The following is a 27172-nucleotide window of genomic DNA, read 5'->3' on the forward strand; positions in this document are numbered from 1 at the left end:
CAGTGCCCCTGCGGATCCCAGCGGTGCGGAATACTCGGACAAGTAGCCTGGCTTCCTCAACACCAATGACACACGATGCACCTACTGGCCAAACCATGGCTTTACTTGGTTTGTGTGGCTTTATTCAATTCAAACAAATGACAATCAGAGACGCAGTACCGATGGGATATTTGATGGTATCAAAAAATTACTATATTTTCTAAGATGTGAGAATGATGCTATGGTTATCTTTAATTTAAAAAAAAAAAAAACAGGCCTTACAGAGTTGCATACTGAAATATTTACAGGGTCAGTAATATGATGTCTGGAATTTTCCTCAAAACAACATGTGGACAGAGAGGTGGGAGGTCGTATTTGTTCCCCTTGGAAGAGGGATATGGAGGTTCACGATTCGATCCAGTCTGCTTGTACATGCTTGAAAATGTTCCATGACAAAAGGCTTAAAAGGTAGCACGGCAGTGTCCTAGCGCAACAGACACAGCCAACCTGGTCTGTCCCAGGCCTCCTGTTCACAAATACTCCTGACGTCACACCACAAGATCTCTTAATTACTGATCTAACATGCACTGTTTTTCTAAGTCCTACACCTGAAAAGACCTTACTGATCTCCACCTTGTTTAAGCAGCACAAAAGGTACAAAGCATTAAAATCAGACTTTATCAAATGTCTGAATCTAAAATAAAGACAGAGTACGATTATGCAACACTGACAATAGTTCAATAAATAACAAAACCATCTATTCATCACTTATTCAAGAGCCCCAAACCACCCTGAGACTTAAACCATTTAAACTACTGCTTCCAGGAATGGCTGAAGAGCAGGTCTCCAGGTTTTAAAGAGAAAGGGAGGGGGGGGTAGATTTATCACCAAAACAAAGCATTTGCCAGCATAAGACCTAGGAATTTGAAAACCTGATAGTGTTCAGAGGCAGCCTTCACAAAGCCTTCCTGAGCTGAACAAAAGGGCTTACTTCCCTGGTTTGATTTCATCTCTGAAAGTAAAAAGGCAGAGATGAAATCAAAGGGCCTCCTTCCTGTCCTGTGGTCTCTATGCTAGTTGGACATTTTTAATTTCACCTGTCAAAGCTATACCTAAAAGTTGAATCAGTCTTATTAAACACTTGGGAGAGGATGGTTGTCTCGGATCTGTTCCTAAAGAATCCTTTTCCCATGTACCAGAGATGTCTGTTTCATAATGAAACACTCATTAAGGTCTCGGGGTCCCATCTAGGACCTCCCACGGCATTCAGTTGTCTCTTCCACCTGTGACAACTCCTCAGGCTTTCCTCATCTTGTCCACACTTTCCAAGAGCGCCGGTGACTGCTTCTGTCACACCAACCTGGGCCACACTCACTATGACAGCAAGGAAGCCAGGGAGCATGCCTGAGGTCTCGGCACAGAAGCAACAGGAAAGGAAAGGGAAGGAAAAAGGGAAGGGAAGGAAGAAGGGAAGGGAAGGGAAGGGAAGGGAAGGGAAGGGAAGGGAAGGGAAGGCAAGGCAAGGCAAGGCAAGGCAAGGCAAGGGCAGGGCTCTCACAGCCACAGGACAGAGCCTGGAAAGAACGAACGGGTAACAAACGTGTCCAAATCCACACACCACGCCGGTCACCTCTGGAGGTTCTCAGGATACCAAGTCATCTCTCTGAAGCTTTCTATAGGCCAGCAGTCATCGGCCTGCTGTTCCTGCGTGACGCCTGCAGCGCAGCCACGCAGCTGGTCAGGGCGATCGGCTCTCCGTACAGGAGCCACAACTAATAAACACTGAGAGACCAAATTGGAAAATCAAACTGTTTTTAAGAGCTAATGAAATAAAAAAGCAATAACCCCTGATGTCTGCTCAACCCCGGGGCAGAGCTGATGGAGAACTTCACAACGGCTGGATGAGAGGGGACACTAGAGCAACTTTTCCATCCTGTCAGGAAAGTGGACGACCAGGTGTTACATTCTTCCTGATGTGAAGAGCGAGCACCATTTATCAGTCATTCTTCCCAAAAAAAGAACCTGTAATCAAACCTCTAGACCGGACTCCCAGTGTAAAGGAAACTCTGGGACAATACATGTTTAATCACATCCACACAAAGCCATTAGCTAAATCCAAAATGTGGGGCATTCTAGAAGACAGATGACCTCACTTCTGCAGCACACTTAAGACCTGGAAAAATGGGAGGAATTTTTTATTGCCACAAAATACAAAAGCTTTAACCAAAATAACCTTATGTAATGTGAGAACTGTATCTGGATTGAAATAAATTAACTTTAGAATGACACTTTTGACAGGAAAAACTGACTGCTGCCTAGGTAACAAAGTGTATTATCGAATGATTATTGATTCCACTGGGCACAATACAGGTGCTGTGTCTGTTTAAAGGTCTTATCTGGGAGACATATAAACTGAAAGACTACAGATGACATTACATACGCAGAATTTGCTTTAAAATACGCTAATAATTTTTTTGGTAAATTTAAGAAACAAAAATACAGAAGAGTAAATGAAACAAGATGGGATCGGGAGGGAGACAAACCGTAAGTGACTCAATCTCACAAAACAAACTGAGGGTTGATGGGGGGAGGGGGGTTGGGAGAGGGGGGAGGGGTTATGGACATTGGGGAGGGTATGTGCTATGGTGAGTGCTGTGAACTGTGTAAACCTGGCGATTCACAGACCTGTACCCCTGGGGATAAAAATATATTATATGTTTATAAAAAATAAAATTAAAAAAAAAAAAAGAAACAAAAATACAAGACTGCAGCAAGTGGCTGGCAGTTGAAGACAGACAGGCACACAGAGGGCTGCTCTGCTACCCACCCTCTCTACTTCTGCGGTTAAAAATTCCCACAATAGGGACGCCTGGGTGGCTCAGTTGGTTGAGCAGCTGCCTTTGGCTCAGGTCATGATCCCAGCGTCCTGGGATCGAGTCCCGCATCGGGCTCCTTGCTCTGCAGGGAGCCTGCTTCTCCCTCTGCCTCTGCCTGTCATTCTGTCTGCCTACACTCACTCTCTCTCCCTCTCGCTCTGACAAATAAATAAAATCTTTAAAAAAAAAAAAAAATTCCCACAATAGGGGCGCCTGGGTGGCTCAGTGGGTTAAAGCCTCTGCCTTCGGCTCAGGTCATGATCTCAGGGTCCTGGGATCGAGCCCCGCATCGGACTCTCTGCTCAGAGGGGAGCCTGCTTCCTCCTCTCTCTCTGCCTCTCTGCCTACTTGTGATCTCTCTCTCTCTCTCTGTCAAATAAATAAATATCTTTTTAAAAAATCCCACAATAAAAAGTAAAAAGAAAAATTTGACTAGAATACAGTATCAACATCCACCTAAAACTTCACATGCTTGCTGTTATTTGAAATCTGTGCTGGGGCGCCTGGGTGGCTCAGTGAGTTAAGCTTCTGACTTTGGCTCGGGTCATGATCCCAGGGTCCTGGGATCGAGCCCCACATCAGGCTCTCTGCTCAGCAGGGACCCTGCTTCCCCCCCTCTCTCTGCCTGCCTCTCTGCCTACTTGTGATCTCTGTGAAATAAATAAATAAAATCTTTAAAAAAAAATCTGTGCTAATGAAATACTATAAAAATAACTAAACTATTTCACAAACCATGTTCACAGCAGCTTTAGCAAGAAACAAAAAAATAATTATAGAAAAGCAGGAACTATTTAAAATATTCAGAGGTTGCATTAAGTTAAAAAAGCAGGGTATCAGACTGCGGACAGGATAATTACAGCTATGTTCTAAAATTCACATAACTAACCGTGAATATTTACAAGTATATACACTAGGATGGGGCTCAGGTGGTTAAGCGTCTGCCTTGGGCTCAGGTCATGATCCCAGGGTCCTGGGACAGAGTCCCACATCAGGCTCCCCGCACAGCAGGCACTCGGCTTCTCCCTCTGCCACTCCCCCCACTCATCAATCTAATCTAATCTCCCCCCCAATCTAAGAATAAGCAAAATCTTAAAAAAAAAAAAAAAAGGAAAATGCAAAACAAATATGAACTAGGTGTTTAAAAAAAGGGGTAGTTTTTTATTTTGTTTCATTTCTGTAGTCTCAATTTTTTGAATACCTTGTTTCATAACCACACACACTTCAGAAAACTCATGGGGCTTGCTGGCGGCATGTTTGCCAAGCAAGCACACAACCCAGAGTCCCATGCACTTTTCCTATAGAAAGGAGGAAGCCCTGATCCAGCAGGAAAGCATCCAACTCCCTTCCCAGTGGGCTGTCAATACAGACTAATAAAACTGCCAAATGGGTGTCACAGCATTTTTCTTGTGAAAATGCATAACTCAGTCCTGCTCTCTAAGACAGAGGGTCACAAAGGGTGGCCTGGGCCTGTCAGGGGACCCAGAGACCTTCCCAGGGCCTGCAGGTCATACGAATTGGCACAACAATGCCAAGATGCCACACATGCTCTCCTCGTAAACTGCCATGGGGTTCTGGTGCAGTTACAGAGAATGGCCAAGGTTATATGAAAAGACTATTAAAAGATTCCTCACTTTTCAAACTATGTATTTGTGTAAGGTCAGATTTCCTTCTCATCCTTCAACCAAAATAACATATCGCTAACATATCAAATGCAGAAACAGAGAAGAAGCGACCTGAAAGTCTTTTAGACATTGAAGAGATTTATAAAAATATAGAACAATGTCTTTCTCATCAAATTATTTTTTGTTTTTGAAAAGACTGTTACCTTTTATCATAACCACTGTTATTTATATTACATGTAATGGCTTTGTTATTACTCTCAAAGAAAAATCTTTTTATATTTGAGTCTTAATTTTTAATACAAAGATAAGCCCTACAGACTAAATTCTTAAAGATCTGCAATAATGTTTCAAAGTGCAAAGAAGTCCCAAGACCACAAAGTTTGAGAACCACCAACAGAAGACAAAACTAGTCCTGATGTACAGATGCCTGGTGTTCACGGAGAGGAGACACCGTATGTTCACAGACAGGAAGATGTGGTATTCTGATGGCAACAGTCCCCACATCTAAAGAGTCAACCCAATCCCTATCAAAATCCCCCCTGCCTTTTCTGCAGAAATTAATGAGCTGATCCTAAAATTCCTATGGAAATTCAAGGGACCCAGAATAGCCAAATAATCTTGCAAAGGACAAAGCTGAAAGACTCACACTTCCTAATTTCAAAACTTACTACAAAACTATAGCAATTAAGACAGTGTGGTATTGGCATAAGGAGAGACACACAGATCAACAGACAGAACCGAGAGTCCAGAAATAGACCCCGTTAATTCTCAAATGGGTGCCAAGACCTTTCAATGGGGGAAGAAAGCTCTTCTCAACAAACGGTGCTGGGACAACTGGTATCCATGTGCAGCAGAACGAAGGCGGACTCTGTCCAACTCTGTGCATAAAAATTAATTAAAAATGGATCCAACACCTAAATATGGGCACCTGGGAGGTTCAGTGGGTAGAGCACGTAACTCTTGATGGCAGGGTTGTGAGTTCAAGCGCCACGTTGGGTACAGAGATTACTAAAAAGTAAAATAAACTTAAAAAAAAAAAAAAAACCACCTAAATGTAAGAGCTAGAACTGCAACACTCAGAAGAAAACGTAGGAGTAAATCTTCATGGCCTGGATCAGGCCATGTCTTCTTAGACAGGACACCAAAAGCACAGGTACCAGAAGAAAAAAATCCACTGGTCTTCATCAAAATTAAAAACTTTTGGGCTTCAAAGCACAGCACCAGCAAAATGAAAAGATAACCCAGAGAATGGAAAAGAGTATTTGCAAATTACATACTTCGTAAAGGTGTGTGTATATATACAGAGCAAGAGAGGGAAGAGCGTGTTCCTGGAACTCAACTCTAAGAGACAAGTAAGTAAAAGACAGGCAGAGTCTGAACTGACATTTTCCCAAAGACATACAAATGGCCAATAAGCACATGAAAAGATGCTCAACTTCGTTAGTCATTAGCGAAATGCAAACCAAAACACAAAATGCCACTTCAAACTCACTGGAACGGATATAATCAAAAGACAAACAACAAGTGTCAGCAAGGACGGGAAGAACTGGAATCGCGGCGCACTGCCGGTGGGAACAGGAGGCCGCACGGCCCCTCTGGGAAACGGCTGCAGACGCTGAACACAAGCTCGTCGTATGACCAAGCAATCCCACACCCAGATACACACCCAAGAGGACAGAAAGCACCTATCATCACCAAAAATTGCACATGAGTACTCATCACAACATAACAGCCAGAAAGTGGAAATAACTAAAATAACTATTAGAGGTCGAGATCCTTACTTTCGTCCATGTGCTTGGCATGCCTCAAACAATGAGAACCACAGCTGAAGAACGTGATAATTTCTAAAACAATCAAAATAAAGATCTCATTCTCTTAAACATGATTTTTCCCCCTGCTTACAAGACGGTGGTGTGTAAACATAGATGATTTGTCTGCATATTAGAAATCCAAAAAGGAAAGAATTAGCATTTGGATCTCTGTTATGCAATAATTCCTCAAAGTGCTTTACAGGTCACTGAATCGACTTCAATTCTCTTAGTAAGGTCTCCTGCCCACTTAGCGGACTGGGAAAATGAGTTCAGGGATGACTCGGTAGAGGTCACACAGTGAGCTCATCCACAGACACACATCTAGTTTCTGCTCTGCCACTCTCTGTGCCCACACAGGAGTTCAGCAGGGCAGGCCGCTCACCCCACCCACCCACGCCAGTGGGCATCCCCACCGTGACACGACCTCCAGCACCCACAGCTTCTGCAGCTGGTCTCCATGCCTTCCTCCCTCCTCTGGGGACAGACCATAGCGCACCGGTGCACAGATGATTGAAGAAAACATTTAAAAACAAGCACTCTTTAAAAAACCAACATGGTGCCTAAATATAAGCCAAATATTTCATGTCTTTATATGACAACGACCTGATTCAATGTCAAAAGAAAAACTCACTGCGTTGAGAGACAATTTGTTGCACCTTCCTGGGAAGTTTTCAAGTATACAGAAAATTTTTTAATCAGTTGACCTTGAAATGCAAACATTTCATATGAGATGAGATTCTACTATATGGGGACCAGATATAAGACCTCTTTTCTTGATCTAAAAACATTCTTCTGAAGCCAAGAGTCTCTACTTCCCCAGGTCGCCCTCCAGTCTCTCCACTCAGTGGGCAGTCAACACTTCACACACTCTATTCTGGCCTGGGCCGCTCCTCCCTGAGGGCTTCCTTCCCATTCCTCTCTCCCTCCTCCACTCACACAAAGCCTTCCCGGCTCTTCAGGGCACTGACCAGATCAGTGCTTCTCCTCTACTATCCCGACTCTCTTTAAGGAACCCAGGTGTTTCATGTCCTTACACACAGGGTGCAGGAGGAGTATGTATCCCAGCAACGGTGGCTACAGTTCACCCCCGAGAGAGTCCTTCTGTCAGTAACACCCATATACAGGTGGCTCAGCTGCAGTGCTGTCCCCGTGCTCTGCTTCCGCGCCGCAACCACAAAATGAGGGAGAGGTCAGGTCAGCTGAGGCAGCGTCCACCTCCAGACCTCTAGAACTAAAACTCCTTGGGAAAAACAGAAATGGTCAAAGAAGCTAAATCAAATCATTCCAGTGCAATCAGAGCATCTGCAGATCTGGAAGGACGTGTGTTAAGAAGAGCACCTTTCTTCTAGGAACTCCATTTGCACAACTCTAAATGGAGGCGTAAGAAAATGAAATACTGCCACAGGAGTCAGGGCCCCTCGTGCTCTCGCCTAATGCTGCAGGCCACACTAGCCGGTTTATCCCGCGGCTCAGCGGCCATCTGCATCGCGTGTTCCCGTCTTAGGACGGGTTAGTCGGTGTACCTTCCACAGCACCTTACAAAGATCAGATATTCAGCGGACTCTGTAGGCTGGAAGAGTGGGAACATCCACAGAGCAACAGACAGCGGTCTCCAGGAGAGCGATTTCTCAGACGCACTATCTCCACGACAGCCCGTTCTCCCCACAGAGCTTCTTCCCTGTAACTGTGGCTGGCACGCAAAGACACAAACAAATGAAAGAAAGGAACCCAACCTTAGTAAAGTGGTTGTTCAATTACACATTTAAACTGTCTCCCTATAGGGAAACAGTCCTGAACAGATGCTGCCAGTAAGCTTCCAGATTAATTTTTTAAATTTCCTTTTACACATGTACACCTGTGCTTCTACGGAAAGAGCCGGCAGTGGGAAAAGGTAACTTTTTTTTTTTTTAAGATTTTATTTTTTATTTTTTTTTTTTTAAAGAGTATTTACTTATTTGACAGGCAGAAATCACAAGTAGGCAGAGAGGCAGGCAGAGAGAGAGGAGGAAGCAGGCTCCCCGCTGAGCAGAGAGCCCGATGCAGGGCTCGATCCCAGGATCCTGGGATCATGACCTGAGCCGAAGGCAGAGGCTTAACCCACTGAGCCCCCCAGGCGCCCCTGAAGGTAACTTATTTTTTACAGTTTGATCTGATTCTGCTCCTAGAGAGGGCGTAGAATCAGACACAAGACACACTTATTTCTCCAGCAAATAGGATTGGAAAAGTACCCACATGAGAAGTAAACCCCCAAAGTTACATTTAAAAATTTTCCCACTAACAGCTTTTTAGAATTTCTTTAGAAACTACACACACACACTCAGAAAGGTCCCTTCTAGCTTTATGAATAAGCTGGTTGGTGGCAGGACGCCTGGGTGGGTCAGTCGTGAAGTGTCGACACTCGGTTTCCGCCAGATCATGATCTCAGGGCTTCAAGATGAAGCCCTGCATGGGGCTCCCTGCTGGGCATGGAATCTCCTTAAGATTCTTTCTCTCCCGAGCTGCCTGGGTGGCTCTCCGCCTGCCTCTCTGCCAACTTGTGATCTCTGCCTGCCAAATGAATAAATAAAATCTTTAAGAAAAAATTCTTTCTCTTCCTCTCTGCCTCTCCACACACTACCTCAAAAGAAAAAAAAAATTGGGGCGCCTGGGTGGCTCAGCGGGTTAAGCCGCTGCCTTCGGCTCGGGTCATGATCTCAGGGTCCTGGGATCGAGCCCCGCATCGGGCTCTCTGCTCAGCGGAGAACCTGCTTCCTCCTCTCTCTCTGCCTGCCTCTCTGCCTGCTTGTGATCTGTCAAATAAATAAATAAATAAATAAATCTTTAAAAAATTAAAAAAAAAATTGATGCATGACGTTATCACACTCTGGAGAGGTCAATTATTTCAAAAGATTGTCTTAGATGGAATTCTTATGAAAATACAGCACAATACAAAGGGAGAGCTTAGGTCATCTCATTAACCCTCTGGTTACAAGCATTTTTGACAAACTTCAAACTACCAGTCCAATACTTGGGTCTTAAGGAAGCCTAAATAAAATATTATTTGAAACAAGTGAAACAAATATGAAGACTAAAAAGTCGTCTTACTCTGCGTGTGACTATGATGGTTATTTTGTAAAAGAGGGCACAAAGCTGTGGTAGGCGATCATATCCCTAGATACAGCGCCTTTCTGCCCTCAAACTCTATCTTTTCCTCTGACCATGAGTCACTTCTCTTCCAGGAGAAGACCATCTCCGGAAACAGATACACATCTTTTCACCCAAGAGAAGCAGATGGAAGGAGCATCGACCACATTAGGCCTAGCTACATAGGGCACGAGCTCAGCTGGTCCGCACACCTGCCTGACCATGACCAGCAAGTGCAAGGCCAGACCAAACCGGTGGCCTCCATGGACACGATGCAGCCTGTCTACTCCGTGCCGCCTAAAACGAAAGGAGTAAAATACAGGAAGAACTGTTTTCCACAAAGTTCAATCCCGTAGTTGAAAAGGTAACTGCACCGAATCCAGCCTGTTTAGAATGTACTCTGACCTCCATTTGTCTATCATCATTTCCCCATTAAGAACCACTTCCCATATTCTCTGCCTGCTTGTGATCTCTCTGTCAAATAAATAAATAAAAAATCTTAAAAAAAAAAAAAAAAAAAAAAAAGAACCACTTCCCATATTGTAAACCATAAGCCCGGGCCAGCCAGAGCTGCCACAGTGGCAGGCCAGACAGACAGCCCGCTGAACCGCTCGGGCCTTACTCAGGCCCCCTCAGTCCCAGGATCACAGCCACCCAGGCACTTTCGGGCCACGGGCACCTCCACCTCTGCCATCTCTTTCCTCTGCCGCACACAACCTCCAGATTGCAAGCCAAGTGTGTCTAGTGTCCAGGGGAGGAAAAATGGCCTACTGCTGTCATTCCATCTGTATTATCACCTTATGCACAAAGAGCAGAACTGCCTCATTCAATCTCTTTCAGAATTTATTTTTACCCCAGGGAACTCCATTATGTGTGGCTCTCCCTTGTTTGATGACGCAGTTTTGTTAACTTCATTTTGAATATGGCATCATTTTCTTGAGATAATCCACACTCTCCCTAAAAATCTTCACTTTCTCTCATTTACATTTGAACACAAGAAATGCTGACGGCTTAATGTAGTATCAGTGTACAGCTGCACCAAGGAAAGGTCAGAATCAACACCACAAAAAAAGTCTTTCAAGAGACCCCGAAGTCCTCTTCGAAAAAAAAACCAAGGCTCCGGATAGGACCTTGCTTCAACCCTTTTCAAAGGAAAAGTCTCCATGCACCTCGGTCTTCTTGTCCATCTTTCATTCCCCTGAGGAATGCCGATCACATTTTATTACCCTTTGCATCTACTGTCACCGAACTACAGGTTGAGAGCGCCGCTGACCCAGGAGGGCGCCAAAGATAGAACCAGAGGTGGAAAACTGGTCTGAGTCCAGAACTATATATAGCGTAATTTACTTTAAAAAAAGTTAAATTTAAGAAAAGCCAACACAACAAAAACCTGTACACCTGACACTGACAATTTCCACTTCTTCACCCTATAACAGGCATGCAGTTTGCAAAGATGTTAAATTAAAAAAAAAAGAAAAAAAGCTTTACTTTCAGAAAAGGTACTTTTGAGCTGTGTTAATCAACAGCCAATTAATCAAAACAAAGGAAGAACATCCTGAATGCACCGTGTTTCTCCAAATGAAGGACAATGGAACTCAGCCAGTCATGAAAACATTCCCAAGAGCGTGCAGGCCTCTAAGTCAAGAGCTGTTCATCCAACAGATGGACGTGATAAAGACGACTACTGCGCCTGGGGCCTCACTGGGTCACGCGTCTGCCCTCAGTGCAGGTCAGGATCTCTGGGTCCTGGGATGGAGCAGTGTCAGACTCTGATCTCAACGGGAAGTCTGTCTGAAACTTCTCTCTCCCTCTTCCCACTCCTGCTCATGCTGTCCTGCTGGGGCTCGCTCCGATAAGTCTTTAAAAAAATTAAAAGCCATTTAATAGCTTTCTAAGTGGTGATAAAATATGCCTAATTTCAAAACCTACATTAAAGTGCGTCCCTCCTTTCTTGAATTTTTTTTTTTTTTTTTGGGCTGGATACCTTTCTTGAATTTAATGTTTCTAACGGATGTGTATTTCTTAGCACTGTGGTGAGAGGGAAATACCCTGTACCAACTACACTCCTGCACAGCTCGTGGAAATCAGACCTCGTAAGTCAACGCCAGGGACCCAGCTACAGCCTATACGTAAGACAACCTGAAAAAACTTCATGAAAATGACCAAATTTTCCCTCAGTAGTTCCCACATCAAGGAAGGCCTGGAGGGGGTACTGGGTGGCTCAGTCGATGAATTGCCTTTGGCTCAGGTCATCATGGCAGGGTCCTGGGATCGAGTCCCATGTCAGGAGTCTGCTTCTCCCCTCCCTCCGCCCCTCCATCAGGCTCAGGCTCTCCCCCGCCAAACTTTCACTCACACTCTTGCTCTCTCAGAGATCAATCCTACCAAAACAATGGTTTGGAGAAAAAACAACGTATTCACTGAAGGTGCACTGGTCCTCTATCCGCAGTCTGGACCCCACTTCTCCTCTCTGCCCGGAGCTCCCCTTCTCCCTCCCTTCGCCGCTCAAACATGCTTGCCGGGGCTCCCTCCAAACATGAAGCACCGGGGAGCTGAGCGGGAAGAGGCCGGCGGAGCAGAGACGGGAGCAGAGACTGGGCAGGACGGGAGGGAGAGGCTGGGGGCCTCCCCGGCAGGTGCAGCCTCTCAGGAGACGCCGCTCCCCGGGATGGCCGACTCCCTGCTTGCAGTGGAGATGCTCCCCGAGGTCTCCGCACGCCCTTCCTCGCCGCAGGACACAGGTCATCCCAGCGGCCGGCCGGCCTCGGGCTCCCTTCACCGCCGCAGATGCTGCCCCTCCGCAGAGCGCAGTGAAGCGCTTCCTTGCCCTGCAAGGCCGGAAGCAACTGGAAATGAAAGCAGCTCACCCTAAAGCCCCTGCACAGGTCCGTACCCACTTCGACTTGGACAGGCTCCTTCACACGGATCTCGTCCTAGAGCGAGCCGGCCGGTCGAGGCCGTCTTTTCTTCTCACATAAACCGTAATGCATCACCTAAGACTTGCACTTTGTGTCTTTAACGTACAGCTTAGTTTCAAAGTATGAACGGTACAGTCCTGCTGGAATACTTATTCTCCAAGTTTTTACACCTGTCTTATCCATAGACCCAAGTGAATAGTTTTCTTAGTGGTTTGTTTTTACTGAGACACTCCCAAGTTTTCAAATTAATTTTCCTATGAATGTTTTTCTACTATTTTTATCAATTTCCATTAGTTAAATCATATAACTGCACTAAGGAGTCTAACTGCACTGAACAAGTTTGGGAACGCACTGCACTGGCTTTTTGGAGCCGACAGCGTAACTGGCAGGCAGAGAAAGAGGACAGCGGGGCGCAGGCGGCACCGGCGCAGCCGGCCTGGCCCACAGGCCACTAGGCGCCACACCTGGGCTCACCGGCATGAGCTGTGCTTCCCTGGGCTCTGCGTTCATGGCTTCAGTGAACACCACAGATCGAACATCAGTGTAACTAAAGCAAACATCTGCAGACCTTTTTTTTTTAAGATTTTATTTATTTATTTATTTGACAGAGAGCACAAGTAGGCAGAGGGGCAGGCAGAGAGAGAGGAGGAAGCAGGCTCCCCACTGAGCAGAGAGCCCGATGTGGGGCTCTATCCCAGGACCCTGGGATCATGACCTGAGCCCAAGGCAGAGGCTTTAACCCACTGAGCCACCCAGGCGCCCCTGTGCAGACCATTTTTTGACCTACAGACAGCTCAAAATCAGTTGTTTAAAAAAAATCCATTCCCGGGGTGCCTGGGTGGCTCAGTGGGTTGGGCCTCTGCCTTCGGCTCGGGTCATGATCTCAGGGTTATGGGGTCGAGCCCGGCATCGGGCTCTCTGCTCAGCAGGGAGACTGCTTCCCCTCCTCCCCCCGCTTCTCTTTGCCTGCCTCTCTGCCAACCTGTGATCTCTGTCTGTCAAATGAATAAGAAGTATCTGTAAAAAAATAAATCCATTCCCACCACCCTTCTCATTTAAGACAAACAAAAACGGATAATCCCTCCATCTCAAGGAAAGAGAACAGATCATCTACCCAGCTGCCCAATCCCGACACCTACAAAACGCTTTGAACTTCCTCTCAAATAAGCCTGTATCTGTCTCCCGATCTCTATTACTGATAAAAACTGCTCAGATAACCATCATCTCTGAACCAAATTACCACCCCAACTTCTTATGCATCTCCAACCCCACACCAATTCTTTGTAGATGACTTTTCTGATACAGGAGACGGTCATCCCCAAAGGCCTGCACCTGGACTCCGCATCTTCTCCACTGCCTGGGCTGCAAGCCCTTCACACCTAGGGACAGTGTATGCCAAACGCACACTGTCTCTTCAGTGCTGGGAAGGCAAGGAAGTCTACCTTCTCAGTCACTGTATTTCTGACACAGAACCTAACAGAACTAAACCTCAGCAGATACATGTTTGCTTAGTCACTGCGTTTTTCATGCAATAAACACATGAGAAGAAATTCTTGGTATTTAGAATGATGATGGCCAGTAAAAGCCTCCGTTGCTACATACTACAAAAATGTGTTAATGTAGGAAAAGGCAGTGTTTTTAGGTTGGGGCAAAATTACTGTGGGTTTTCATTTTCATTTCATTTCAATTACTCTCTAGATGCTGTATGTGTGTGTGCATATGTGTGTACTTGGAATCTGAGCATGCAGAAGAGTTAAACTACAGAGTGAGGTTGATAATAAAAAATCACATTTAACTAAAAAATAACATTGAATCCTTGAACTTCTGGGTGGCAAACACACTAAAACTATGACTTTACTGAAGGTGGAGGTCAAATATCTTTTTGAAAATCTTCTGAAAGCTGAGTCCTTCCCCAGGGAAAACAGACCTATACCTGAAATGTTAAACACAGACTAGGAAGTTCAAGGACCCCCTAGCCCACCTTCCAGACAGCAAGCTGGCCATCTGAGGAGGAGGTCAAGAGCAGGGACTCGAGGCACACCCAGCACCCTGACTCCCACTAACCGGGCAGTGACACTGGGCATGCTCATCGGACCTGCTGTGAGCGGGTTTAGGGCAGGTACGACACAGAGCACGATCAAACACCAATGCAGTCATAACTAATTACTAGGCAGAGGCCAGACCGGGGGAGCCACGAAGCACACCCTGACTCACAAAGCAGCAGCCGGAGCCTGAGATCAGGGCTCCACTACCAGGTGTGACAACCTGAGCATGCCTTCACACCTCCCAACATGACCATGCTAAAAGGGAATACTGAAATGCAACGAATACCACCTAGCATGAAGCGTTCCTTATAAAACTGATACCACTCTTTTTTTTTTTTTAAAGATTTTATTTATTTATTTGACAGACAGAGATCACAAGTAGGCAGAGAGGCAGGCAGAGAGAGAGGAGGAAGCAGGCTCCCTGACGAGCAGAGAGCCCGATGCGGGGCTCGATCCCAGGACCCTGGGATCATGACCTGAGCCGAAGGCAGCGGCTTTAACCCACTGAGCCACCCAGGCGCCCCAAACTGATACCACTCTTAAAAAAGAATTTAAGTTCCACAGTTAATGAGTTCAAGAATACATACCACTTTAGATAATCTTTCATTCTGATATACCAAAGGATATGTATCCTAGGCCTAATACCATCTCCATTTTAGAAATAACTGATCATGACTCACTTAGGATTGGAGTTCAACAGATGAACTTAACACCACCATAGAAGTTCCAAGCAAACTATCAGAGTCCGCATCGGCTCCAATAATTCTGAGAGGCTGTTCAGCAAGGTAAATGAACTTCTCTCAGTCCTGGGATTTGGGGAGCCCCTGGCCCCAGTGACACTCACTATAAAAAGTACTATTAAGGGGCACCTGGGTAGCTCAGTGGGTTAAAGCCTCTGCCTTCGGCTCGGGTCATGATCTCAGGGTCCTGGGATCGAGCCCCGCGTCGGGCTCTCTGCTCAGTGGAGAGCCTGCTTCCTCCTCTCTCTCTCTCTGCCTGCCTCTCTGCCTACATGTGATCTCTGTCTGTCAAATAAATAAATAAAATCTTTAAAAAAAAAAAAAAAGTAAAAAAAAAAAAAGTACTATTAAGGGGCGCCTGGGTGGCTCAGTGGGTTAAGCCGCTGCCTTCGGCTCAGGTCATGATCCCAGGTCCTGGGTTCGAGCCCCACATCGGGCTTTCTGCTCAGCAGGGAGTCTGCTTCCTCCTCTCTCTCTGCCTGCCTCTCTGCCTACTTGTGATTCCTCTCTGTCAAATAAATAAATAAAATCTTTAAAAAAAAAAAAAGTACTATTAAAACGTTCTGGTTAAAACCAGCATTTCTGGGGCGCCTGGGTGGTTCAGTGGGTTAAAGCATCTACCTGCCTTCGGCTCAGGTCATGATCCCAGGATTCTGGGACAGAGCCCCGCATCAGGCTCTCTGCTCAGCGGGGAGTCTGCTTTTCTTCCTCTCTCTGCCTGCTTCTCTGCCTGCTTGAGATCTCTGTCAAATAAATAAGTAAAATCTTTAAAAAACTAATTAATTAATTAATTAAAATAAAACCAGCATTTCTGAAGCTCGGCTGGGCTGTGCGGCACAGGCCACAAATGTATCAGGTTACTGTACCTAACGCATATCCGAGAGCTGGGTCCTATTTGCAATGGACTTAGAAGAAAGAAATGAGATAGACCCCATTTTCTGGTCTTCATCATGTCATGTAAAGCAAACTGTCTCGAGGCCTGTTTTCCAGACAGCAAAACAGGTGTTCTGAAAAACGACAACAAAAACCAGCAAGCGTTTTGGGTCCTCTGAATTCCAAGCCAAACACGTTGCTGAGGGTGAAGACTGTGGCGATCTGCATTCATTTCTCACCTTTTGTAGGCAAACTCCAGGCTGCTAAAATCTGAAGTCACTGCACACGGCAGGGAGCGGGCGAGAACAGCAGCTGAGGACGGTAAACCAGGTAAACCTGGCCGGGACAGGGGGTACAGCGCTCACCGGCTCACCGAAGTAACCCTCTCTCAGGTTCGAGATCCTCTTTACCAAAAGGGGAGGAGCACGAACACAGAGGACACTACCAGAGCCTGAACACGGAACCCCGCACCAGCAGCGGAGATACCAAGGTGCGGCTTAGGAAGGAAACCACCAAATTCTTAGGAATTTCTCAAACTAATTCTCAAAGACAGTATGTAAACCGCAGTCTTAATATAGGACACAAACTGGAAGACCTATTAGCGCCTTCCAAAGCTGATTAAAGCCAGTAAGTTAAATTATCTAAAATGATAAACAATATCCTTACTTTTCTTAAAATAAATGTTTTGAAAAACACAGTTTAATAGCAGCTTTAAGATTCTGCTTTAAAAAAAATAATAAGGGATGCCTGGGTGGCTCAGTTGGTTAAGCAGCTGCCTTCGGCTCAGGTCATGATCCCAGCGTCCTGGGATCGAGTCCCACATCGGGCTCCTTGCTCGTCAGGGAACCTGCTTCTCCCTCTGCCTCTGCCTGCCATTCTGTCTGCCTGTGCTTGCTCTCTCTCCCTCTCTCTCTCTCTCTCTGACAAATAAATAAATAAAATCTTTAAAAAAAAAAAAAGAATAAAAAAAATAATAAAATGCCAACTTGAAATTCTGTAGCATACATAACGTGAAGGCTTTTACCAGTTTCACTTTTTCTTTTGAAATCCCACTATTAAGAAGCATCTTACGTGAGGTCTGGAATTAGAGTACAGCGCAGGGCTGAGCTCAGGGAGGACAGCACAGGCGCGGCGCTCTGCCGCCTGCTAACTGGCCGTCCTCTGCACTAACTTTACACTTCTGGGCCTTCAGTTTGAGTCCTTAAAGCTCCAAAATCCTCGAACAGGAACTGCAGAGTTACACTATTTTTCTGACAGTTATTTCAGAAATAAGTTATCAAATCTCAGTTAATAAAATAAAGCAGAGCAACACTCAGCCTCGGACAGTGACTGTCCCAAGTGTCACCGCACTCACACAGAGCACTGTAGAACAGGCGGAAGAACAAAAGCCTTCTCTCTTTGTCTGGTAACTCCACAGTGACCGATGGTGCTGAAGAAAACAAAATTCTCCACGCAACTGGATTAAGGCTGATCAAATGTACTATATGTCATTACTAAACACTCGGTCAGTACGTTGCTCACAAGCTTCCGACAAACGTACCACAGCAACGCGCTACAACATAAACCGGAAGTTAATGATCTAGCTTTTATTTCCCTGCTCATAAAACCGCCCGGTACTATCATTCGTGGCCACATAATGACCCTCGGAAAACTTCGGACCTACAGCTCATTACCCTGAGCTGTAATCTTGCATTTTCAAGAAAAACAGTGAGTTAACAGAGCAAAAACCTGCACAGTGACAAGCACACTTTCCATATTCTGAACTTCAAAGGAAAAGCGCCAAGACTGTCCGTGGGCCTGACTGAACCTTCTAAAACGCAGGGTCAGGAGGACCTCAAGGAACTCCTGTGCAGGAAGAGGCCGCACCCAAGGGAAGCCTCACCAGGTCAGAGACTACTGCAGATGTGTATGGCACATGCATGTCCTGTTCTTTTTAAAAAAAATGTTTATTCATTTACTTGACACAACGGAAAGAGGGCAGGGGGAGCAGCAGGTAGGGGAGAGGGAGAAGCAGGCTCCCCGCTTAGCAGGGAGCCTGATGCAGGACTCAATCCTAGGATGATGACCCGAGCCGAGGACAGGAGCTCAACTGACTGAACCCCCAAACGGCCTGCAAACGTATCTTCTTCTTCCCCCAGTCCATTCACCCTTAGGGGTTAACTCTCCGGCACAGAGGCCTGAAAGGTAATGATTTCAGCAGAAGAAATGGAAACGCAACAACACACAGAAAGAAGTGTGCGGAGCCGCGGTCATTCGGACCTTCGGTCTGCACTGCTGCTCCCCCCCGTGTTTAAGAGGTGCAGAAGAAAATACTGCTGATTCACCAGTTACTCATTTGTACAATGGTCTGTACACAAGTGACCTGTTGAAGGGAAACCGGAAACAGCATTAGAGTCTAAAAACAAGCAGCACTGGAGTTATGGATATTAATCAGAAAGGAACACAGGGGCGCCTGGGTGGCTCAGTGGGTTAAGCTGCTGCCTTCGGCTCAGGTCGTGATCTCGGGGTCCTGGGATCGAGTCCCACATCGGGCTCTCTGCTCGGCAGGAAGCCTGCTTCCCCCTCTCTCTCTGCCTGCCTCTCTGTCTACTTGTGATCTCTCTCTGTCAAATAAATAAATAACATCTTTAAAAAAAAAAAAAAGATTATAAAAAAAAAAAGAAAAAGAAAAAAGAAAGGAACACGGAACTTCCAATAATCCCAAGGAAAGTTTCATCCAAAAAGGTTTTCACACTAAACTTCTGCACTAAATGACAACCAGCGTACCACCAATTGTTTGAATGATTTTACCTCCTAAGGAGAAAATGGTTTTGCATTCTAAAGGCCTAGACTGCTAAAAGGTAACTTTCCACAGGGACTTCAAGTCTACTTTCAAAAGTACCTGCTATTCTAGGGCGCCTGGGGGACTCAGTGGGTTAAAGCTTCTGCCTTGGGCTCAGGTCATGATCCCAGGGTCCTGGGATCGAGCCCCGCATCGGGCTCTCTGCTCAGCAGGGAGCCTGCTTCTCTCTCTCTCTCTCTGCCTGCCTCTCTGCCTACTTGTGTTCTCTGTCTGTCAAATAAATAAATAAAATCTTTAAAAAAAAAAAAGTACCTGCTATCCTATGACTCTGCAGAGCTGGGAAGAGCCAGTCAGCAAAGGATTACGGTACTGCACCTCTGTGTGCATATACATATATACATGGTAGGGCAGAAATTACAGATGGAAGATTTAAGAATGAAATAGACATAAAGTAATCAACAAAGAGAAATATTCAGAAAGCAGTCTTTAAAGAACAGGTTTTAAAGGACACGGTATCTTAAAAAAAAGTACTTAAAAGGGCATGTTTAACATGTTCAGAGAGCTATAATCAACTTGTAAATTAAGGTGACTTGTAAATGTGTATCAAATTGATCACTGTTTTTGTTCTTATATTTTGAGCTTTGACAGTAAAACAAAGCTTTTTGAAATCTGAAAACAGGATGTTCTCATTTTTCAGCGATGTTTCTAAAAAAGGAATCTGTCAATTAGACCACCTTAAAAGCTGATGTCACATACTTTACAACTGTTAAATACTAGTAAATTTAAGGCATATTTTTAAACCATCACTATAAACATTCTGTATAATAAAACTGAATGACTTTCTAAGTAAGCTATTCTTCATTTAGGCCAGGGCTTGGCCTTTGCCCCCGTGATGCACGTAAGCAAAAACACCAGGGCCCTCCACCTCAGGGACCAGTGTGGAACGCCCGTCCATATGTGTGCCCTTTCCTTCCTCTCCATGTCACTCTCCATAAAGCCGGCTAATCACTTAAAATGGCAATTCTGGTCATGTAATTCTCCTGCTGAAAACCCTCCAAGCGCTTTCCACTATTCGTGGGATACAGAGAAAACTTCTCACCTACACAAAGACGTCTCACATCCTATATGATCCAGCTGCTGTCTTGACTCGCCCTTCTTTACCGAGCCTCATTCAGATTATTCGTCCAAATCCCTGTGCACGAAATCGTTGACACTCATCCTGTTTGCCTAGCAAGCTGACTCTGACCCACCACACTCTTCCTTCGAGAGCCTCCTGGCCCCGTGAGGCCCACAGGCCAGCACAATGTATGGCTCTCATATGTGGTTATTTGGTCATCCACCTGCCTCCGTGGCCCATGAGCTCCAGAAAGCAGGGCAATCCATCCCTTTTGTTCACCACTCTAGCCCCCAGATTTATTCATGAATCATTTGGTGAATACTCTGTACCACGGAGAGGCCTGGGTTCCTGTCAACGAACAAAATAGAAACCCTCAAGCTTACAGAGTTAATTCAAGCCCCAGAAGACAGACCATACATGAACTATGGAAATGTCAGGGTCCGTTATAATGTAGTAAGAGCTGCAGAGAAAAATAAGGCAGGGAAGGGAGATGAGAGTGTCCGCCACAGGATGTGCTACAGTAAGAGCGAGACCACTCGAGGGAGTGTGGTGCTGAGTGCCAGCAGTAAGTTTTGTGGATGGAAGCTTCAAGACTCCAAATGCCTGTCTGCTTTACTTTCAATAAAACACCCCACTTTTCAAATCCCTCGTAGGCCATGAGCCTTAGAGAAAAGTTCCAGCATCATCTGTCTTCGTATTGCTAGTGTCTTACCGATCAAAAACACCTGCTCAAGGAAGGCACAAACCCTTGTCTTTCCTCCAGTGCCTTTCGTTCCTACCAAACCCTGAAACGAAGACTCTCTACAGGAAATGAAAAGTGGGAAAATCCACTGAAGTTTAAAAATACATTCCCAGGGTGCCTGGGTGGCTCAGTCATTAAGTATCTGCCTTTGGCTCAGGTCATGATCCCAGGGTCCTGGAATCGAGGCCCGCACTAGGCTCCCTGTTCAGCGGGAAGACTGCTTCTCCCTCTCCCGCTTCCCCTCTTTGTGTTCCCTCTCTTGCTGTGTCTCTCTCTTGTCAAATAAATTTTAAAAATCTTGTAATAAGTAAATAAATAAATATAATTTTTCTGTATTGTAATTGATTTGTTTTAGATTAATACAATCTGTTTTAACTTTAAAGCCAAGAAACATTTTTTATTAAAAGGGGGCAAGTTTTATCTCAGGGTCCTGGGATCGAGCCCCACATCAGGCTCTCTGCTCCACGGAGAGCCTGCTTCCTCCTCTCTTTCTGCCTGCCTCCTTGTGATCTCTGTCAAATAAATACATAAAAATAAAAAAATAATAATAAAAAAAGGGGGGGCAAGTTTTTAAAGACTGAGAAAGAGTACAATCTAGGTCACATGATTAAATGACTCCATCCAATTCACAGCACGCACTAGATACCACTATCAAATCACTAATATTTTGTCTATTTTGTATAACCATGCACTCTCCATTGCACTCATTTCAAGTGAAGATTTTTATGTTTGTTTACAAAGGCGTGCAACTGTACAATCTGCAAATCATTTCCCTACAACCAAAATGAGAGGCGTCTTTAGACACGCCTTTTTCCACCTGGTTGAACAAAGTTTACTAAACATCTACAGATGGGTCTCCAACCTACGATGGCTGGGCTTACAATTTTTTCAACTTCACGATGGTGCAAAAGCAATACACATTCAGTGGAAACCGTACCTCAAATTCTGAATTTTGATCTTGCCCCAGGTTAGGAAGCTCCCTCCCAGTCAGCCCCTAGGTCACAGGAGTAACAACTGAGATACAGACTACCGTCCTGCACCCATGCGACCATTCTGTCACTTTTGGTACAGTATTCAGTGAATTACAGGAGATAGATACTCAACACTTCATAAACAAATAGGCTTTGTGCTAGATGATTCTGTCCTAACTGCAGGCTAATGTAAGTGCTCTGAGTCTGTTTACAGCAAACAAGGCTAAGCTGTGATACTCTAGGTCAGGTATATGAAACCCACTTTCAACTTCGTATTTTCAACCTTCAGTAGGTACACCGGGACATAACCTATCACAAGTCGAGAAGATCTGTATAGGGCACCTGGACCTGAGCTGGCCAAAGAGGTTACAAACAAAAAAGATCTCACCCACAGGAGCTTAAGTTAATTCGTTAGGGGCTGTGCCTGAGCTGCTACAGAAACAGCAAAGCACTAAGCACAACCTTAGAAATTACGGCAAGGATTCCTGAAGGACTCCTGAAATACCTTTAAAAAGATGGATTAAAGAGCAAAGAAGTTTAAAAAAAAAAAAAAAAAGATTCCATCTCAACCAGAGAAATGGGGAGCAAAGGCAACACCACTTGCAACTCCATGCTTCGGAGGGAGAGGCAGTGGTCAGTTTAGGCCAAGGCAAGGCAGCCCAGCCAGCAAGGAGGCGGCAGAAATGCCAAGGCCCCTGGAGCAGGGCCCCTGGGCGTTTCTCATTTAGACAGGGGACAGTCACGGAGGAGTTTTTACAAGGGCTTAGCAATCAGGATATGCCTGTAAAGCAACCTCTGGCCGCAGTGTGAGTAAAATGGTATGTTGCAAATAAAAAAGGCACTTTATTTTTATCACACAAATAAATACTATCCTAATTTTAAGTTTTCAAGCGCATACATATGCATACCAAATTTCGTTAAGAACACTTTCAGTGAAGACTAAGTCTCATCTCAATGATTATTAAACTCCCTCTAAAAATTAAGTAGCACGCTTTCAAATTTGACTTAAATACGAAATGTCCTTAGTGTTCTACAAAGCACTCTGTGACCTAGGTCTCACTATCAGGGAAGCAGGGAGGACACTGAAGAAAAAACCGAACCGTGAGAGAGGACACAAAAGTGTTGACATCACTCAGTAGCAGCCCTTATTAACTAAGCTCTGAGGGATTCACAGAAAAACGGTGAAGATAGTTTATGAAAGTATCAAAGGAGGGGCGCCTGGGTGGCTCAGTGGGTTAAGCCTCTGCCTTCGGCTCAGGTCATGATCCCAGGGTCCTGGGATCGAGCCCCGCATCAGGCTCTCTGCTCAGCAGGAAGCCTGCTTCCCCCTCTCTCTCTGCCTGCCTCTCTGCCTACTTGTGATCTCTGTCAAATAAATAACATCTTTAAAAAAAAAAAAAAGTATCAAAGGAAAAAAAAGTATCAAAGGGACAGAAGGGGCTTTGGAGTGAGGGAAGATAGGAACGGAAGGAAGTATGAGCTGACTTAATACTTCTCTTAGCGGTTCCTGAGGTTAAAGACACGTGCAGGAAAAATAAAGTGTTGGAACATTTCCACATTGGAGTTCTCTTCCTTCTAATAAGAGAACCTAAACTTTCCACTTTACAATTCAATATTCCTATAAAGAAATCCAATTTCTCACCCAGAGAACTGCAAGAGCAGCGGCGTCGCTCCAGGAGGACACCAACGAGTGCAACAACGAGCGGCTCAGTCTGAACTGAACTAAACTCAAATCTGATCTGGTGAGTGTGCGCTCAAAAGGCAGGGCCTCATTTACTGCAGACTCTAAATGAGCTCTCACAGAAAAGAGAACTCTTCATGGGAATAAAATCTTACAAAACAGCATAAGCAATAATGCCCAGCAACAGTTTCTGTTTCTAACCATGTATTTTCCATAAAAACAAACCTCAGTGTTTGTTTTCTTCTGTCGATTAGAAAACTGTTGAGTCAATGGCCTTGTAGGAGGAATTACAAGAATACACTGAGATTTTCTTGCCTTTACCTATTTGAAAAAATCCTTAAGTATGAGAGAACTCTGCAAGAGTACAACCAGGGGTTATGAAAGCGTATTTAATACTCGTGCCTTTAACATGGAGACACTACGAATGGCATTTAAAGTATCATTTATCCATACAGCTTTTAATAATCTCGAGGGACCATCATAAAGATAGCACACGTTAGGGGCACCTGGGTGGCTCAGTGGGTTAAGCCTCTGCCTTCGGCTCAGGTCATGATCTCAGGGTCCTGGGATCGAGCCCCGCATCCCGCTGTGCTCAGCAGGGAGCCTGCTACCTCCTCTCTCTGCCTGCTGCTCTGCCTACTTGTGATCTCTGTTGAGTAAATAAATAAAATCTTTAAAAAAAAAAAAAGCATGTTACTAAAATTAGAAGGCCTAAGCAATAATCCTACTTATCACTATGGAAAGTATGAACGGCAGCGAAACGTGGAAGTAACATGGAAGGAGTCCGTCGCACCACTTCCCACTTGGTCACAGGCCTCAGGTCTCCCACTACAAAAACTTGTAAACCTGTCGCAGATCCACTCACAGTCTTGGGGCTCCTTGAAGGCGCTGCTTACCGTCCGGCTGTTAACAACCTGGGGCTCTCAACTTGCCCTTTGCGGCCCAGAACCACGTTTTATGGTATGTGAAGCTTCGGAAAGACAAGCGACTAGAATGTTTCGCGGAGTTTAAATATGTATTTGTCAAAATTTGTGCTTATTAGTGGAAATCATATTAAGTTCCATAAGTTCTCCAACTCCCAACTGTCTTCTAAAGCACAATCCGTGGGACGCCTCGGGGGGCTCCGCTGCTCCGTCTGCCCCGGGCGGGTCATGACCCGGGGTGCTGGGGCAGAGCCCGCTGAGCCAGAAGCCCGCCTTCCCTCCGCCACCCCTCTGCTTGTGTCTGCTCTTGCTGTCTCTCTGCCAAATACGTAAAATCTTCAAAAACATGCCTCAGTGAAAGAAAGCACAACCCCCGGAGCCCTGCATAAAACCCGGCGCGACCCTCAGTGCGCCGCCGCAAGGTCAGCCGCGCTCCGCCGAAGCCCGGCAACCGACGGCCAACTCGCCCCCCACTTCCTCCCGGCTCCCACTCCCACACAGGCAGCTCCTTTCCCAACACACCCCTGACCCTCAGATGCTGCTCCCTGCGCAAAGGCAGGCGACCGAGCAGAGAGCGAGCCCGGCAGCGCCGTCGACCCGCCGGCCCCGACAGCGCGGACGGAAGCGAACAGCGAGGCGGCCCGCGGCGCTCGCCGGTGTCGGGGAGAAGTCGTCGTACAGACTCGGCGGAGACGGCACCACCGACGGGGGCGCGGCAGCCCCGCGAGCCCGACACCGGACGATGAGGCGAGGAAAGCGAGGCACCGAGAGGACCGGTCACCGCCGAGCAGGAAGACGACCTGCGGTCGGTCAGTGAGCTCAGCCACTGCTCCGGAACGAGCGAACCGCGCTTCTGGCCGCGGACGAGCGTCGGAGGGAGGTCAGCGGTCCCCGCCACGGCCGGCCTGAGGCCTCCGGCCACCGCAGCGCACCGCAGCGGACAGTCGCTCGCAGCCCGAGTCCCGCGACGGCGGCTCCTGCGCTGCCCGCGGGGAAGGCCAGGCGGCCGCAGCGGGTCAAGTCCTGTCAGCGGCGGGGCTGCGGCCCGGACGGAGCGGCCGCTGGCAAGTACGGAGACCGCGCCCCGCGCTCCGCGAGGGCAGAGCCCGGGACAAGAGGACCTCGTCCTTCCCTCCCCCTCCCGCAAACGACCCCGGAGCCCCGACTCAGGCGCGTCGTGCGTCCCTCACGCGGCTCGCGAGCGCGGCTGAGCGCGGCGGAGGAGAACCCGCACTCGCGAAGGGACCCCCGCACGCTAACGACGCTCGTCCTCAGGCTGGCGCCGGCCTCTCCGGACGCCGCACCCGCTCCGACCGACCCCCGCAGGAAAGCCCTTCTGCCCGCCCGGCCGCCCCCGGCTCGGAACGTCCCCTTGCAGGACACACAGCCCGCGGCCGGGCGACGCCGGACGCCGCGAAACCCTCCGGAAGGCTCCCGCCGCGGCGCGTCCAGAAGCGCAGGCCGCCGCTCGCAGCCACCACGAGCAGCCGGACGAGCGCGACACCGCGCCGAAGGGAAGTTCCCACTGACTGGCCGCGCCCGGCGCGCCGCTGCTGGGACGCCGCTGACCTGGCCCCGCCACCGCGCGTCCCGGCGCCGCCGCCAGCACCCCGGGTCCCCGGACCCCGGGTTCCTCCAGCCCCTCCGGAGCCCGCCTCGGCTCCAGCCGCCCGAGAGGAGGACGCGAGCGCTCGGACACGCCCGGAGCAACAGGATCCCCACTTCCTGGTCCCAGTGACCCCGTCCCCTCCCCGCCCGGCCGGCCGGCGGGCCGGGGCCCGGGGCGGAGGGCAGGGCGAGGCCTCTGCAGTGCGGGCCGGACGGCGGCGCGGCCCGGCCCCAGACCCCGGCCCGGCCCCCGCCCGCCCGCCGCGCCGCCCCGGCGACGCCCGGGCCCCCCCTGGCCCGCCCCGCACTCGGGCCCTGCCTCGCCGGCCGCCCCGCGGCCCCCTCCACCGCGGCCCTGCCCGCCGCCCGGCCCCGTCCGGCCCGCACTCCGCCCGCCGCGTCCTCCGGGAAGATGGCGGCCCGTGACAGACGGGCGCGGCGCGGGTCCGAGGCGGCGGCCCAGCACCGAGCGAGGAGCGGAGGGCACCGAGGGGCCCGCCCGCGGCCCGCCGCGCTCACCTGTCAGCAGCGCCGCCGCCGCCCGGCCGCCGACCGCCGCAGCCCCGGTGCCCGGCGACCGCGCCACACGCGGACGGGCCGAGAGGGAGGGGCGGGGAGGGCGCGGCCGGCCCGGACGAGCGGCGGGGGCGGCGCGGCGCGGGCTGGCGGCGGGCGGCGGCGGCTCCTTCCCGTTTCGGGCCCGAAAATGTCTCAACCTCGCGACTCCGGCGCCCCAACGCTCCTTCCCGTTCGCATGAGAACACACAGCTCCCGCTTCCGGGGCTCGGCGGAAGTCCCGCCTGGCGCGCCCGCGCGCCCGCGCGCCCGCGCACTCCGCGGCCCGGCCTGCCGACTGGCGCTCTGCGCCCGGGAGAGCCTCACGTCAGGGCGGCGTGGCGTCCCGATTGGCTGCGCGCGGCGCCCGGCCGCCCCTCCGCTTTCCGGCCTTTCCGTGCGCGCGCCCCTCCCGGCGGCGCTTGTGATTGGCGCGGGCGCGCACGCAACCCCGCCCCGTCCCGCGCACGCTTCCCGGCCCCGCCCCGCCGCCCTCGCCGCCCCCGCTGCGACCCGAACCCGCGACCCTGAGCGGCGTGGACCGGGCTCCGCGATAGCCGTCTGCCGGCGGTCGCCGCACCCGCTCCCCCGGCCTTAGGGACCGCACCCTCCGCTTCCTTCACCCCGGGACCGCAGCCCCCACTCTCCCTGGGGCAGCGACAGACACCCCCCCCCCGACCCCCGCCCGGGACCGCACCCCCCGCCCCCTTCCCCCGGGGCAGCGACCCACACACGCCACACCCCTGCCTTCCACTCCCGACACCGCGATCCAACCCCCACGACCCCGGGACCGCGCCCCCGCCCTC

At 48.5% G+C, this 27172-nt stretch overlaps 1 protein-coding gene across 4 annotated transcripts in view; it reads right to left on the reverse strand.

Annotated features, from left to right (window-relative positions):
• The window catches only part of LARP4B (La ribonucleoprotein 4B), a 92435-nt gene extending 65844 nt beyond the window's left edge, over positions 1-26591 (reverse strand). Inside the window, exon 1 of one of the 4 annotated variants that reach the window (XM_047739971.1) lies at positions 26331-26591. The gene's annotated coding sequence lies outside the window, so the exon portion shown is untranslated. Of the gene's footprint in view, positions 1-7326; positions 7443-25771; positions 25886-26330 lie in introns of those variants that run through there. The other 3 variants (XM_047739972.1, XM_047739973.1, XM_047739974.1) reach the window with 3 other exon arrangements.
• Between the last annotated feature and the right edge of the window lie 581 nt (positions 26592-27172).

This window comes from Lutra lutra, chromosome 8, assembly GCF_902655055.1.
Source record: "Lutra lutra chromosome 8, mLutLut1.2, whole genome shotgun sequence".
Classification (NCBI taxonomy): domain Eukaryota; kingdom Metazoa; phylum Chordata; class Mammalia; order Carnivora; family Mustelidae; genus Lutra; species Lutra lutra.